Raw genomic sequence first — 18,093 nt, forward strand, 5'->3', positions numbered from 1 at the left:
TTGTCATAATGGAAATGATTTCTTATCTTGTTTAGGAAGATGTGGACTCCATTGTGGCTCAGAGCTCAGGTTGGATCAGATACTGCAGCATCCAGGCTTTGGAGTTTTCAAGACCCATGCTCAGTTCTCCTTCCTTTGATGCATTAGTAAGGATTCCTCCTCTTCTCACTCACAGAAAACTTTATACATATAGTCACGTGCCGCATAACAATGTTTCCATCAATGACAGACCACATATATGATGGTGCTCCCATCAGACTGGTACCATATAGCCTAGGTGTGTGGTAGGCTCTACCAGCTAGGTTTGTGTAAGCACACTCTATGATGTTCGCAAAGTGACAAAATTGCCTAACAACAGGTTTCTCAAAACGTAGCCTTGTTGTTAAGCGACGCATGACTGTATATAGAACGTTCTTGTTGAGAAACTGGATGACACGAGCTTTTTCTTTTAGTTAGAAAAGCTCGTATTTTCTTGACCAAAGGAAACGAGGTCTTAGCTAGAATAGTCAACATTTCCCGTTTCCCTTAGTTGTCCTACCATAAACCTACTCAAGAGGTGATTAATTTTGATGAAATTTGGCTAATAGTTATCCAAATAAAATTTAATGTTTCCTTTGTGCAGTGGTAGAAAAATATGACATCTCATGACAGTAAGCATCTTCAAAAAGTGAGTCACATTTCAGAAGGAAATAAATTTGAAGAAAGAATATCATAAAGGCCAGGAAATGTTTTCCTGGAAGGCTAAGGAAAGGTACTTGTTATATGCGTTGAAATCAGGGATTTAATGAAGTGAAGTAGTCAATCGCAATGACCATTACTTGATGTTTACACAAGTCTTTAAATCACAGAACTCAGTGTTCTATTCTGTTGAAGTCAGAGCAGCCCTGTCCTATTACATGTTAGTGATTTTTATTATAGGAAATAGCATAATTCAGTAATTTTCTAGCCATTAAGTATTAGTCAGGACAAGCTAAATGCTGTGATAAACTATTCTAGTCTTAATGTCTTAACACAGGAAAAATTTACTTCTTGCTTATGTTGTGGTACAGTGTGCGTGGAGGGACAGTATGGTGGCATCTACTACACGTGGTCTTGAAGGCCATGCTCGTTCATCTAAAGAGTCCCCCATCCTCAGACCTTTGGAATCCTCTTCTGGATCCTCTGCATCTGGACTGCAATGAGGGATGAGAAGGTGAGAGGTTTTTTATGGATGAGGCTTGGAAGTAGCAAATATCATTTCTGACTCATGCTCCACTGGCCAGTCATCTAGCCCTGCCCAACCGTGAAGGGGGCTGGGAAATGTAGTCTCACTGTATGCCCAGGAGGAAAGTAAAACAGGATGTAACGAATCAAAGTAGTCTCTGCCACTTATAACTACACTAAAAAAAAAAAATCTTTGTGAAGAAGAGTATTAGCAGCTATGAGAACCTTCAAAATAGAATGAAATTTATAATTACATTGATTATTTAGCCTCTTTCTGTACTTTTAGGAAGAACTTACTTTCTGAACTTATTCTTGTGTTTTTGGAAGTCAAATACCCAAACCTAAATGCTTCCCCTGAATATATAGTCATCCGTGAATGTTTGAATGGGAAGAATGACATTGCTTCCATTTGACAATGTTGGTGAATGGTGAAAGAAATTTTTTTCATCTTTAAGGAACAAAGGTACTGACAATGTTTTATTATTTGTTTTATATTAATATTATATCAACTTTCTATTGCTCTGCAACAAATCACCCCAAAACTCAGTGACTTAAAAGAACAATAATTTTATCATTCTCTTACAATTCAGAAATTTGGGAATGGCTCAGCCGGGTAGTTCTGGTTTCTTTCATGTGGTAGCAATCAGATGGTAGCTGGATCTGTAATATCACTGTGCTGAAGCAACTAAGGGTAGAAAGACACCATATGGAGAGACACTATTCATGGAATCTTAGCACCTCTCCGTATGGTCTCTCTGCGTAGTCTAGTTTGGGCTTCCTGTTAAAATGGTGGCCTCAGGGCAGTCAGATTGCTTACATACATGCTGAAGCCTTCAAGAGATATTTTCCTGCCTTGAAGTCTCCTTAGCTGGATTATTAGGTTCATTAGGTACATTTTCTATTTTCTATGTTGCTTCCAGTGACAGTGTTGATGAACTTTCCACCTCACGTAACAAGGCTCCCCTTTCCTCCAGCTTCCAGCAACATTTTCCTTACTTTCCTATAGGCTTTCACGGGCAGTCTCTTCAAGAACCTTAGGATTCTGCTAACGCTCTCCTAGAGGCCCTTAGGGTTCTACTCATAGAATCTTTCAGGCTCTTCCACCTCCCACTCACTTTCCAGCCCCAAAGCCAATGCCACATGGTGTAGCTTTTTGTAACAGTGGGTCCCTACTCCCGGCACTAATATCTGTTTCATTTATGTACTTCTGCATAATAAATTACCACAAAAGTTGTTGGCTTAAAAGAACAAGGATCCTTTTATTAGCTCTCACAGTTTCTGTAGATCAGGAATTTGGGAAGGGCTCAGACGGCCAGTCCTGGTTCTGAATCTCATGCAGTTTCAGTCAAGTCATGCTGCAGCCGGAAGCATAGTCGACAGCCTCAGTGGGTCATCGTGAGGATTAAACAAGATCCTCAAACAGTGCTTAGCGCTGTGCTTGTCATGCCACTAGCGTTCAAAATAGATTAGCTCTTGTTCATTTTTGCATCCTTCATGAAACCTAGCTTAATGTTTTACATATAAGGGATTCTCTTGAATGCTGATTTAACAATTAAAATACGAAGATAATAGAGTTTTAGGAGCCATGCAGTCCTCATTTCATTGTGAATTTCTAAGAATATTTTGGATCAAATTTATTGATCAAGAGTAAGAAAAACATAGCTCTTTAAAGATGGCACTGAGTGTCACAGGCAGAGACGAACATCTTACCTTTCTGTTACCAAGGCCTGTTTTTCACTCTCTATATAAGCCTAACCTCTATTTCTAACAAATAGTAACTTGCACTTGCGTTTTCTCCTGAAATTCATGCTGTATCAAAATTGACTCATCCCACAGAGTGGAACCTCCAATTCTCATTATTGTCAGTTCTGCCTGCATTCAACCAACCACTGGGTCATCATCTGGTCAAGAGAAGAGAACAGAACTTTCTGTGGATTTCTAAGATTGAACCTTCCTATGTTTGGAGGGATTGTTTTCATTATCTCAGAAGAGTGGCATTCTATTGGTTCTACCCAGAGAGCACTGCCAGATCAAATTGCAAATTTTAAGGACAATTGGGAGGAGCTGAGAGCTTTGGGGAGTTGAGGCTGGGTGTCCCCTGAGCGGGGGTCCCATGCAGCTGGCTGGTTCCTATTCACCGCTGCCTTCTGCTGATTAGATCTGGAGGTGGTGGTGGAGGGATGAGGGGGACAAAGATACAAGATGTGTAATTGAAAAGTGTAACAAGGGACTTGAGCTAGTGTTTACTTTTGGCACATGTTTGAAGGAAGAGAAGGAACAAAAACCATCTTAAAAACGTCATACTCTTTAAAACCTGACATCTGACTAACCTATGGATTGCTATTATTGGGGATCAGCCCAAATTGACACCTTGAAAACATTCTGGGGTCAAGAAACTTCCAAAAACATTTCTTCAAGTCATTCTCTTGGCACCTCGTAGAATCTTTTCAGAAAATAAAATTTGCTCAAGGCAGCTTTTTTTGGTTTGGGAATATATTACTTATGTGGACACCCCACCCCCAGTCAACTGAAGTCAATCCTCGACTATGAAAGCAGCCGCATGTCCAGGGAGGCAGTTGTTGGCTGGATTTGCAGCTTGTGTTTTAACGTCCTGCTACGTTGAAAAGGTGTAGGAGACAGTTACAGACGCGGCGCTCGTGAATGGTTACAGCCAGTGCTGTAGATTTCCGGAGAGAGAGGAGTGGAAAAGTCCCAGTGTTCATCATATTCGTTTCTGTTCAGAAAACCACCATGCCCTAGTCATCCTTCTGGAATTCTTCTGCCCTCTTAGTTTTCCTCACGTTGAGGGAGCATTTCCATAAGGAATGAGATGAGTTGAAAAAGTATGTGCCATTTCAGAAATAAAGTCAGATTTGGATCTGGATGTCAAAGGAGTGAATGAGGACTTGCATTTCACAAAAATTTTCGCTTTTTTTTTTAAGTCCACTTTAGAAAATGCTACCTGAATAGTAATTGACAATGTCAGAATAACTAGAATAGCTCGTGAAAAGTGTTAGTCCCTAAAATTTACAAAATGGAGAAAAAGAGAACTTAATTTTCTGCTCTTAGCAAATGTAAGAATTTATTTATTACTGCTGTGAGCATTTGGAATTTGCATCTATTAGCAAAGTTTAGAAACTTTCGTAAGATATATGGAGATATTACTCTAGCTGATAAATTTGGAATCCTAGAATCTTACGAAATTGAGAATTTGCAATTAGTTTCAAAGTGACTTCTTTTTTTTTTGAAGATTAGCCCTGAGCTAACATCTGCCAATCCTCCTTTTGCTGAGGAAGACTGGCCCTCAGCTAGCATCCGTGCCCATCTTCCTCTACTTTATATGTGGGACGCCTGCCACAGCATGGCTTGCCAAGCGGTGCCATGTCCACACTCAGGATCTGAACAGGTTTACCCCAGGCTGTCGAAGCAGAACGTGCAAATTTAACTGCTGCACCACCAGGCCAGACCCCAAAATGTTTTCTTAAAAATAATATTTCATGTGTAATTTAATGTGAAATTAAGTGGATTTTGCGGCTATCTCCTTTTTTTGTGCTGGATGGACTTTTCTCATTATGGCTCACCCCCCGATTCTAATGTTAAGTAGATTCGTGCCTTCAACAAACAGAGTGCTGTATTTTAGGGGCCAGACTTCTATTTTGTACTCTCAGGTTACCCATTGAAGGCATCAAGTGCAGGCAATTTCCAAGAATATATGGAGTACTTTCAAAATGGTCCCAAGAATCATGGAAAGTTCTAGAACTTTGAATTCTCAACTATGAGTCTGGAGGCTAAGTGCCTATAAATGTACATATGTCTGAGTGTGGGGCTGCCATTCCTTGTGTCAGCACTCCCATGGTGGAACACAAAGCGAAACATGAGGAGGGGGTTTCTATTTAGGGGGATCTTTTGAAAACTTATGAAAAAATAAAGTCAGTAATGCTGCTTATGGTGATCTGGGCCTGCACGGATTGTGAGAAGTCTCAGACTTTGGTCTTAGGCTTCCCTCTTAATTGTGCCAAGGTGTTCCATTTTTTATGGCTTAAATCGTGTCCTATCGTGTATAATTTCTTACTTTTTATACACCTCTTGGCATGAACATAGTTTATTTTAAGAGTTACTGGTTTGTAGGAGAAAGCTTAGTAGTTTCACAGGCTTTCTTTCTTTGGGGGGGGGTATAATCTATGAAGAAGGTGTAAATTTTTTGACTTTCTGATCTGCTAAGCCCCTTCTCCACGAATCTATTTCAAACTGTAATGAGAAAGCTAACCACAAATGAAGGAGAATTTTCTCTGCCATAGGAGTGTCAGGACATTTAGCCAAGTGATGCTGACTTGCAGTGCAGAGCAGTGTGCAAACTTCTAGGCAGTTTGTGGGTAATTCTGGCTTATGCAGAGCTACCACAGAATCAAAATCTGGTGAGACCTGTGCTAATGCTCATTTTTTTAGGTTTCTGTTAGAAAACCACAAAGTTGTGTTAGAACCATTTGGTGATGTTCAATGTTGCTCTTCAAAGATGATGGAGAAGGTTGAAATTAGAAATAGTCAAATAGTCGACAGTTTCCACCCAGGGCCCTTGAGTTGTGCCACCAGAAATCCCGGCGCAGAGAATTCCACATTCCCGGGAGATGTCTCTCCGCTTCTGTTGGCATCATTTGGAGCCAGCCCCACAGACAATAACCCTGCCTATCAGTGACAATGCTAATTTTTCTTATTACTCTGAAGGTTATAGGGACATAAGAAGCAGTTGCTGAGATGGAACAAGGCAGTTTGTGCGTGCATGTTTGTGTGGGAAGCTATGGGTCTGAACAGTATCTAGCGAATATTTGATGTAAAGCCAGCAGTCCTGCTGTTGTATTGCACAACTGATCCTTGATAATGCTAAAGAGATGGGCTTCTAACACTTCTTCCTCGTGTTCGGGGGAAAACAACTGGTTTCTCCTAGCACTACTATAGGGGTGTTGAGTAAAGAATGAGTGTCCTCTCCTTCTGAGGCTGGAGAGGAGTTAGGGCTGCTCTGGGTGAATTCAGGGGCAGTTTGGCTTTAAATCCAGGTCACTCTTGGTTTTCCAAACTCCTCTCTCCTCCACTTTCTCATCTCTGAGTCGCCTGCCTCAGGTAGATCTTTATGAAAGGATCCCGTCTTTTCCCCAGAAATGCAGAACTTTTACTGTGCATATTTTCTTACGTTTGCTCAGAAATACAGTGCTTTCTTATGAGAGTATCTAGTGCCAGAAAGTACGAAACACTATGTTTTCCACAGCAGTGCATGGATTCTGTCAATCAAACCTGAATAACCACCTCAATAACCCGTAATTATCACTGACTGTATAGTTCACACCTAACATGTAATCATCACAGACACTGGTTTCATAATTAACCCCCTGACTAACCTGGGTGAGAAGTATAACAATGAAAAGGGATGTGTTGTGCAGACCGGTCGCCAATGCCATAAGCAAGTTGATCCACCCTTCCCTGGTCCAGAGGAGGATGTGGCTCCTCTCATCCCCCTCTAATAAAACATGCATCTGCAAGCGTTGACATCGATCAGGACTATTCCAGTGCCTAAAGAAGAGTCATCTCTGGCTGTTCTCTAGGGAGAGCATTCCCACAGTGAGAAGTTAATGCAGCAAATCATAGGATGTGTGGCCAATTTGGAAGCAAGAATAAAAGAATCCCAGTTGTAAATTCTTGTTCCTTTAGAGTGACAAGTTAATTTTAAATGTGCAGACATCATCTTGCACAAGGGAAGCCAAAAGCTTTCCCCAGAGCTTCCCATGGTTCCGAGTCACGTCTAATGGTAGATATACTCAGGTTGGGGTCATTTTGCCCTGGTGACCATCAGCATAGGAAACAGTGGGCTGACATGGAGGCTGGGGATAAAGGCTGTGGAGGTGAGTGGCCAGTTATGCCTCATGCAGGTGTTCCAACCTCTGACACCGTTGCTCAGGGCTTCCTGTGACTAGGAACACATGCCTGCAGAGTGGGAGTCCAGGTTGCCCAGGAACTTCCCATCTCCATCCCTACCCTCTTGGGCTGTTCTTTTCCCCTAAATACAGCCATGCAATGCTTAACAATGGGGATACATTCTGAGAAATGTGTCTTTAGACAATTTTGTCGTTGTGCAAATGTCATAGAGTGTACTTATACAAACCTAGATAGTATAGCCTACTACACGCCTAGGCTGTATGGTACTAATCTTATGGGATCACTGTCTTATATGTGGTCCTTCGCTAACTGGCACATTGTTATATGGAGCATGATTGCACCATTCTTCACCTTTTTCTCTCCTCCTCTCATTAATCTAACCTTCCATCAATGTATATTTACTTAGCTACCAGCTAGGCCTGTGCGAGGCAGTAGGGACACAAAGATGATAGGGCACAGCTTCTGCCCTTCAGGAGTTCATGCGGGAGACACAGATATGCAAACAAATAATGTCAACACATAGTAGCAAACTCCGTAAAAGAGACATACTGTGGAGGCACAGTGGGGACATGATAACTCTTCCTGGGAGACTCATGGGGGCAGCTTGGTGGAAGAGTTGATGTTTCAGTCGAGTCATGAAGGAAGAATAGAAGAGTGCTAAGCAGAGAAGGAGGAAAATTAAGGTGCTCATTTGGCAAAGTTTAGATTTTATTGTGTGGGCAGCACAAATCTATTTTAAGCAGGGAGGGTACATAATTAGACTATTAGAGAGAACTCCAGCAGTAGTTTAAAGGGCTCCTTGGAGGTCTCCAACACAGGTAACTAATGAGGAGGAGGATGTAACAGTCTGGCAGGCAAAAGGGAGGCCTGAAATCAGGTAATAGTTGTATGTGTATATGAGAGGGCGGATGTAAGCGATTTCTCAGAGGTGGAATTGACAGGTATTGGTAACGGATGGGATTTGGGACTCCATGACTTTTAATTCATGTGTCTGGGTAAATGTTGTAATTATTCATTCGTTCGTTCAACAAATACTTATTAAGCACCAGACATGTATAATACATGAAGGTAATCAAGATAAAATTACTCTCCTCAAGGTCAGAAGTTCTTAATTTTAGCTGGGCACAAGAATCATCTGGGGAGATTTAAAAAAATCCCATGGCCCAGGCTACACCCCAGATGAAATTGGTTAGATTCCCAGGGGATGTGTGGGGGGAGTGGGAGCCAGCATTAATAAAGTTCCGCAGGTGATTCCAAAGTGTAGCCAAGGCTGAGAAGGGCTCCTCCAAGGGATCACAAGCTAGTCAGTCAACATATTGTGGCAAGACAGAAATTGGGAGAGGTCCCCCTGCAGTAGAGAGAAGGGCCATCCAGCTCTGCTCTCTGGCTCAGGACATCCATCCTAGAGAAAGCACTGCCTCAGCTGAGACTGGGAGGATAGGAGGGTGTTTCCAGGAGTGAAGTGGGGTGGGCATTCTACTCCAGGGAGCAGCCCTTACAAAGGACTTCGCCACTACAGAGACTAGTTGAGGAGGAGCAGGGTGAAGGAAGAGGGGAAACAAAACATTCCAGTTTTGGAGGATGACGGGCTCATGGGACATCCAGGTAGAAATGTCAGCACTAGTTGAATGCATGAATCTGGAGCTCAGAAGTGAGGTCTGAAGATACAGTTGTAGGAGTCTCAGGTTGATAGTGGAGGCCATGCGAATGGATAAGAGAACTCAAGAACATTGTGTGCAGTGTGTGCAGCCCTGAGGAGCACTGCCACTCGGGGGCCAGGCTCAGAAGAAGAGCAGAGCTAAAGAGAGGGAGCAGGGAGGAAACGCCTTCATCTTTAAAGACGTCTTCCATTCTACAGGCTTGTTCACATTCCTGTGATTAATTTCCATCTCAGATGTCAGCAGTGCATAGTTTTCAACTTCTCAGTATCCTTGTTAGTGAGGAAATAGCCAGCAAAGGCCACTCACTGATTATTACTATTATTTCCACTATAAAGAAAGCATCATTTGTTCAGACAAGGTCTTACCATTTACAAGACATTGGGGATGTATATGCCTTCCTTGCCTTTAGGGGCTCATAAATGTCAAATCATGAGATATAAACATGCTCCTAACCACCAATTGAGAAAGTTGAAACCACTCAAAGTATAGAGTACCTCTTTTCTTAAATTGTTGTCTTTATTTTCAGTCTTTCTTTCCATAGGTCTGTTTCCATAGTTACTGTTTATGAAAGTGAATTTTAAAAGAGTAAATGTAGGAAGAGAAGAAGGAGAGAGAGATTTTTGAGTAGAGGGGGTGCTCTTTTAATTAATTTAACAGATATTTACTGAACATCAACTATTTGGTCAGTAGAGTATAAGTTCCTCGGTGGCAGGGAAACAATGTATGTCCACTACTGAATCCTTAGTCCAGTGACTGGCACATAGTTTATGCTTAATAAACGTTAGTTAAATAAACGAATAAAAACATGCAAGCTGGGCTGGTCTCTACTTTGACCAGAGAGGGAAGACAAATCCAACATGGAGCTTACTCTCCAGCATTTACAGTCTATTGAGGATAGGGCAATAAGAACCCCCTGAATTGTTATAATACAAATTGGAGCATAATGAAATCCTTAGAGTCAATACAAATTCAGTTATGGGGATTGAGAGAAGGGCAAGTGTATATCAGAGTGGTGGGCTGAGGGGCAAAAATCAAGAAATATGTGATGGAGGAGAAAGCATTCACGATTGTCCTTAAAAGATGAATAAGACTTAGACCAGTAGGAATGGATCAGGAGGAAATATCTTGAATGAAGTCAAACTGCAGGTTATTCAGAGAAGAGTAGATGCATGAGAAACTTAGTGGGGCTTAAGGCTGGAGACATGAGTCAGGGGCCGTGGGCTATGGAAGATTCTACCAGTTTTCTCTTAACACATGGTGATCTTCCACGGCTTGAGCAGCCAGCAGTCCTGAGCTCCTCTCGGTCCTTCACAATTAATGGCATGCCCCATAGAAATGAGCTACCCAACCCCAAAAGGATGAAGAAGAAGAGGGAACTTGCACAGTAACCGCTTCATCCTTTCCACCGAAGTACCCTTCCCCTCCCCTGCCTGTCCCAAGGAGCCCTGGGGAAGACTGAGCAGGACATGGATCTGGGTAAGGAGGGAGGGTGCAGAGGGAAGGTGGTGGGCTAATGCGTGTGTATCGCTGCCCTTTAACATTGTGAGCTGCTGGTGTGTTGAGATTGTCTCAATTAGCTTTATGTAGCCCCCAGAGTCCAACATATGGAAGAGCTTTGACAAATATTTATTGAATGAATGTGTGAATAAAGTTCAATATACTTTTATGTTTTACTTTTGGAGACCACTTAAAATGTAATGAGGTTAAAAAGGGCTTCTATTAGACAGACACTGGATTCATTTCTGAGAAGCAAAGATGGCGGAAGTCGGCCAGGGTCTTTGCAATGCTGGGGTGGCACAGAGCACTGCCAGGTATGGTTTCTGGGTGTGAGCCAGACAGGATGTTGTGTTCAGTGTTCATTTTAGTTATCCTGAAAGTCATTTCAGGTGATGATACATTTATCTCAGTCCTCCCCCTAAAAACTTTAATTACATTTTCAAAATTGTTATCATTTGCTCAACATCTCTTCAAAGCTGATTTTATCCTTTCTAAAATTAACTTAAAGTTCTTATTAGTAAACGAAAACTTTAAAATTTTTTAATGTTTTATCAATGAATAGCTATAACTCCTCTACATATTATCAGTAAGTATGATTTTTATAATAGTACTTTAATTCTTTTTCACTTCTTGAAAGTCAGGCATTCGGATAACATGAACACTTACATTAAGTATGTTAAATCTCACTCATCCAGAGCCTACTCATTTGTAAGGCAGAAGGTGTAAAACATAAGCATTTAAAATACATCTGTTAAGCATATTGCTGCCCTAAGTATGGCTGGGCATGTTCTGCTTAACAGGATGACAGACTGATTTTGGGGTGTGCTTTGGTGCTCTGAATCCTACTACTAAAGGCAGTAACATATGAGTCTTTTCTTTCATCAGAGCAGCTCCAGGCCCTTTGAGCTAGACGGTTTCCACCCTTGGCAGGGTGCCCTCAAGGGCTGTGAGGACGGTGGGGACAGAGTGCTTGAAAGCCTGCTTCATGGTCCTCAGCCTTGGCCTCCCCGGGGCTTCCATCCCAGTCCCCTGGAGGGACCGCAGAGGCTGGAGCTGGAGGTGTGGGGGCATTTCTCCAAAGGCAGCACTGGAGTCACACCTGGCCACAATGGCAGACTCTCCATGATGATGAAGGCAGCTGAGGCCCGTCCTCTCCCTCCCACTGACACCCTCCCGCCCTAAGGGACCTGGTGAATAGATAGCACTTGGCCCCCAACATTGGCGAGATTGCTTATCCCTACTGTGATACAGAATTTGCTTTCCTTTCATCCTTATTCTATGAAATAACACTGTATTTCTCTAAAGGCATGTAATGATTTTAAAGTCAAGTTGACCTCCCCAACCATGGCAAATAATAGCCCTTGTTAAATTTAATAAATCAAATGAATTGTTTATTCCCTTCACTGAAGAGAAGACACGTTCACAACTTGAGTTGCATTCTTCTTCTGTTGTTTTGGTACTGTCTCTGGAGGTCTTTGAACTTTTCTTCCATAATTACCCTAGAGCTGAGGTGGAAACCCACCTGAGGGTAGAGGAAGCCCCACATCTCATGACGAGCAACGTGGACAGCCTGGAATCCTCTGTCTCCAGGATGAGGCCCCTGGGGATCTGCTGATATGATTTGCTTTATGGCACAAGGCGATTTTCAGATCTTGTGTTTCTGTTAAGGCTATTCTAGGATACAGATTTATTTGCAAATGTTTTTATTGGATTCTCCCGAGAGCTATCTGATCAACTTGAAAGCACCAAGATTTCTGTGGTTATAAAACAAGTGTCAGAATGTTTACTGGCTTATTTTCTTGGTGTTATTTCTATTCCCCCTCCTAGCCCCATTCCCCCTTAATTCAGAAATAGAATTCAAAATCTCATAATCAAGTATTTATTATGAAAAATAAAAGGATTACTTAAAAACAAGGGCTTGAAAATGTCTCTCAAATTTGACCAAAATCATTTAAGTAATTTGGATGACCAATTGACTCTTAACTCAGATTTCTTAAATATAAAGCATTCAGTACGTCTTTCTCAGAAGAAAGGTTTTGAATCCAATTTTTTGTGGATGAGGCAATTGAGATTTGGGGAGATGGACTGGTTTACCCAAGGCCATCAGAGCGATGGCTGTTGAACTTTGTTTGGTGTTCTTTCTGCTGGGCTCCAGCTGAGCCTAGGTTTTGTCATCTGTCACCCGTGCATATTCTCCTGTTTTGTAATCCACAGCTACTTCTAGTTCCCTTCCTTCCTACCACATGCCCATAGGGATGTCCTGCCCTGCCCTTTAAATCTGAGCCCCTTGGGAACTCCTCTTATCCCATTTAGGGGTCACTGCACCCAAACCTGCTGTTTGGCTGCTTTCTTTAGTTAGTGACTAATAGTCCCTGTGGGTGTCACAGGAATCTCTGTTTCTCAAGATTATAACCTCCCTCTTATTTCGAGAAGATTGAGAGGCATTTTATAAAACCTTTCAAAACTGGTTAAATTGGTGATGGTTAAGATCGCCAACACTATTCATTGCTATCTTGGACTGTTTCCTCATTAATAAGAAAAATCTTCCACTCACTTCTGTTTGTCATTTATGACAATAACAGACTCTTGCTGAACAGAAATGTGTCTTTCTGCTTTTAGGCTTAAGACTAATGAGCCCTTCCTTAAACTTTTGCCTCCTGAGTTTCCTGATGCATTTTCTTGCCTCCTGGAGAATATTTCAAGAGTGTTTTGTTTTGTGTTTTTTTGTGCGAGGACAGCATGAGCTTTCATGTGACTGGCCTGCTAAGGCCACAACGCATATTTCAGTGACAACTCCCAGTGTCTAGTTTCCTCCCCCTGGTCTCAAACAACATAGCTCTTCATTCTGGGGTGAGAACTTCTCTCTGGGACTGTGGCACATTTCTGAGCCATATAATTCATGTTCACTAAAGAAGAAAGTCTCCTCCCCCCGGTGAGAGGCTCTGGATTTCTCTCAGTTAGGCAACATTTGCTGGATTTAATCATGATGCTCCTGCCATGAGGTTTCTGTGGGTGTCCTGGAGAGACATTGAGAGTCATCCCAGGTACCCACTGTGACTTTGCTTCTGAGAGCTGCCATGAAGAGATTCTGGGGAATCCTCTGTGGTGGATCCTACTTTTGGTATCTATAAACTTTCCTGGTACCTATACTGCCTCAAATTCCCTCTGGAGGGTTGTCCTTTGCCCTCACTTAATCCATGTGACATAGGTGGTGATGACCTCAGGGTGGACACTGGTCTTAGGCCTAAGCCAGCCAGCCCTTTACAGCCCCTCAGCCACAAGAACTGCTTCAGGGACAAGCTGTGATGCAAAGAGATTCAATGAGAACTTTCCTGGGGCTTCTGGGAGGCACACAGGTGCCGTCATCTTGAAGTTGTGAGGAGAGGAGGCAGAACTGCTATGGGCATCCTGCTTCCACTTGAGGCTGAGTCTGGAACGAGTGCCAAGGAAGCAGACTGAGGAATGAAGAGTGAGAAACTGCTCCCTGATGACACTGAGCCTTGAATCAAGCTCTGTGAAGCTGGTCTTCTCTGTTACACCAACCAATAAATGATCTTTTCTTGTGTAAAGTGGCTTGGATGGGATGTGGAGTCACTTGCAGCCAGGACCTTGTCTGATAGGCTCACTATGGTAGCCAAGAAATAGCGCCGCTGGCCTCAGCCTCCTTCCTCTGTCATCGGTCTCTCCTGATCATGTGAATTTTAGCTGCCTTTCATATTGATTATAACTCCTGGAAATTCTGTATTTCTCCTCACCAGCTATCTCTGGACTTCTGATTTTTCTTATAAACAAGGAAGCCATAAAACACCGTACTTAAGGCGGAACTCGGTGATGAAACAACAACAGAAAGTGATGAAGTGAACTCCTCTCTGTGCGAACGGGCAGGTCTGTAATCTTCAGACACAATCTTCCTGGTGACCAGGGCTGAAAAATCTGAAGTCACACAGTGGTTCCCTAATATTTGGTTATAAACCGTCCCAAGGACGCAAATATGACTTGTGTGGGGCTGTGTCCCAGTCTCCTGTCAATCTTAGCCTTGCTTCTCACTGAGCTTTGGCCTGGCCTCAGAGTCCTTCTCAACCCAAAGTACCCAGCAAGCACCAATAACAGGATGTTAGAGCTTAAATTTAGGCCTTTTCTCTCCCTTCATCCCTAGGTTTGTGCATTTTGAGAGTTTATAATTGAAATTGCTGACACGTTTTGAAGTGTTTTCAACTTTTAATTCTCTCCATACTTGGGATTTCAAGAGGAGGAGGGCCATGAAACTGGCAGCATCTGGCCCCATGACTCAGTTTCCTTTACTGGAAAGAGACTGTCTTTCTGGGATTGCTTTCTATCTTAGCTCAACAGATGAGAACAAAGGAAACAACAACAAGAAGAAAACATACAAAATAGGGAAAAGAGAATAAAAACATAAAGAAGCAGTAGGAGCAGATAAGAGTCGGACAGAGGACAATCAGGGAAGAGATGCCATCATGCAAAATCCTTGACTCCGGTTGGATTCATCAACACATACGCATTGGGGCCCCCGTTCAGCGAAGCAGTGGGATGCAGAAATAAATGAGAAGAGTTCCTGCCTTTGAGGAGCTCACAGTCCGGTTGGGAAGACAGACGTAGAACACAGCCCACACTTACCAGGCCCCGGGCAGGGGCTGTAGTGTGTCTGAGGAGAGCGAGAGGGCAGGATTGAGGGTCTGAGTTGGCCTGATGACATTGTCAAGGGGCTCCTGCTAGTGCTGCCTCACATCCTTTGTTTCGTAGTCCAAAGACTGGGTATTAATAACTGAGTTGTTACTTGACTTGTTCTTGTCCAGTGTGAAGCCCTAGTGTTCCTGACGAGTCTGAGGAACCAAGTGTGGCGATGAATAATTAAAAAACGTAGGCTCTGGAATCAGACAGTCCTGGCTTTGAATCCCAACCTGTTGCTTACTTGCTGTGTGACCTTTGGAAGGTTAATAACCACTCTGAGCCCCAATTTCTTGATTTAGTGAGTTGTTGTGACAATTAAAATAGAGAATGTCTCTGCAGTACCTGGGGCACATTAGATTATAAGTAAATAAAAATGGACTGTTATTGATTAATTTTATTGTCATTATTATGAGGTTATGAACTCTGCTTCAGCATTTGTGTTTTGTTTGTTCACTTCCAATTGGAAGTTTATTGTTTCCATTCATAAAGAAAAAAATGAACTCTCCGGACAAAAAGAGACCAGGATTGAGGACTCTGGTGGTGGTCGGGAGAGACTTCTGGACTTCGTGTTTGGAGTGAGGAGACAAGGGTTGAGAGATAAAGATTCTGATTGAATGAGAAGAATGACCAGAGGGAGTCCAGTAGCAATCTGGAGAATGATGACCTGAGCATGGGGCTAGGGAGCGAAGGAAATTGACGTGGAGCAAAGTCCGGCTCCTAAGTGTTCTCCAGGGAGCCAGAGAAAACTCTCTCAGACTTTGGGAACAGTTTTGTTGATGTGTTGACAGCTAAGGTTAGAGTGGCATTTCCTTTTGAAAATCCCAAGTGTATAGAAAATGAGCTCTTGCCGAATATTTCCGTTCAGTTTAGCTTCTTCCTGCATAACCAAAGTGTGTGTGTGTGTGTGTGTGCGTGTGTGCGCGTATGTGAGATGTCTGTTTGTTTTTTGGCTATGTGGAGTCAACTGTGTCCTAAATAAGGGAAATCTGACGGGACAGAAGAAATGATGTACCAGGGAGCGGATCACCACAACGCTAGTCTTATATTTGTTTTCCAAACAAGCTGTAGACAGAGTCCAGCACATTTGGGTGATGGGGAGAGCAATGTGGCAGAGACGGCTGTAACGCCATCACCGTTCTCAGTCTTTGGCACTATCTCCCACCTGGGGACAGCAGTTTGAGGATGGGTAAAAATTCTAGCAAATAAGGATAGATGATCACTAAAAGCCATCTAGAAACTCAAAAATTCCAAATAAATGATGTGAGGAAGCATCAAGCAAGAATATTTTCACTTAAACAAACCTAAGTTATAAAAATACCAATTTACCAAGCAAGTAGATTAGGCAAGAACATAAAAATACTAGTTAACATTTCATCACCTGTTTTAATAAATAAATCTCTGACTTTGGTATTATTATCTCCATTTTGTGGGCTCAGAGGGTTGGGGTAGCTTCCCCAAAGTCACCATCTAGTCAGTGACTAAGCTGTGATTAGAAGCCAGTTTGATGGATACCGGGGAAGCGCTCTCAACCATTCAGCTATGCTGCCTTAAACGACGGCTCACCGTAGTCGTTAAACACACACACACACAAACAACAAGTTAGGAGTTGATAGCTGAAATAAGATCAAAACATACCTTTTTAAAGATCATATGTATTGTGGAGAATAAGTGCCACACTTTCTGAAGTGTACTTTTTCATTGGAACATTCGGATAAAGGGCTAACTTTAAGTGGTCACTTGTATAATCATGTTAGTAGAACAATAACAACTCTCCGAGTTTCTCTGTTGCTAAAATTCTTTAGGGCAACTCAGCTCATAGAGGTCATAGTGCCTTTATGTGGCAGGGGATAAGCTAAAACTCTGTCTTCTGGATGACGTCATTGATGGGAATGCCAATCTCAGGCCAACTCACTGGGTGTAAGGTTAGATGTCCTGGGAGCAGATATGCTTGCAAAATGTCAAGAGTGTGCTCTCGTGAGAGAGGAAATTATGGTAACCCTCGGAGTGTCTGTCATTGGCACAGTGTTAGAGGAAGCGGTACATACGATAGGTGAGTCAGAAGAATTTTTAAAAAGGAGATTTGTATCATCTATTAACAATCTCTTTAAAAAGTCTGTCTTAGTAAAGCAGAGTTGTCTTTAAAAAATGAGAAAATGGGAGGATGGGAGCACGTGTGTCTCCCAGATCCGTCCTAAATGTACTGAACGTGCAGACTGTCTGTCTCTTCAGCATGTATAGGCGGCATTGGTCAGTGCGGGCAGCGGTGAGGACAGCTGACAGCACAGGACACTCCCTGGTTCTGACAGTCACAGAAGACACGGGACCCAGACAGGAGGCAGGCCTGCAGCAAGGGGGTGTGAGGCTGGAGTGGAGGCGGCCACTGCTCTCTTCGCTCCTCCTAGGCCCCTGGACAGCGCCTGGCTTTTGTGACCTGGTGCTCCGGAATCAGGGAGAACAGCAGCAAGGAGCCTGTTCTCAGTCTTAGATTTGAGCCCGGGGCTGAAGGCGTGAAGCACTCTCCAAGAAGGACCACGCCTGTGTTTTCAGAGCACTCTGGCTGACGGCTGGGGGTCTGCGGGCAGTGACTGTGGATCCGCGATCACTGTCTTACAGCTGCCTTCCTGCCACATCTTCTCCCCAAAATACACCCCCCACATGAAAGGCAAGCCACAGGATTCCTAAGGATTCCTCAAGAAGCGTAATTTTTGCCCCTCCTCTGTGGCAATTCATAGAACATGTCATCAGTTTAGATATAAAAAGTCTTTTTTTTTTAGGAAGATTAGTCCTGAGCTAACTGCTGCCAATCCTCCTCCTTTTGCTGAGGAAGACTGGCCCTGAGCTAACATCCATGCCCATCTTCCTCTACTTTATACATGGGATGCCTACCACAGCATGGCGTTCCAAGCGGTGCCATGTCCGCACCAGGGATCCAAACTTGCAAACCTTGAGCCGCCAAGAAGTGGAATGTGTGAACTTAACCGCTGTGCCATGGGGACAGCCCATAGATATAAAAAAATCTTAAAGCATCACTTTCCATTGTTTGCTCTGATTATATATTATTATCTAACTTTTATATATCACATAGTTGGCTAGTGTGTGTGTGTATGTTTGTGTGTAT

The sequence above is a fragment of the Equus quagga genome, chromosome 11 (genome assembly GCF_021613505.1).
Source record: "Equus quagga isolate Etosha38 chromosome 11, UCLA_HA_Equagga_1.0, whole genome shotgun sequence".
NCBI classification, from domain to species: domain Eukaryota; kingdom Metazoa; phylum Chordata; class Mammalia; order Perissodactyla; family Equidae; genus Equus; species Equus quagga.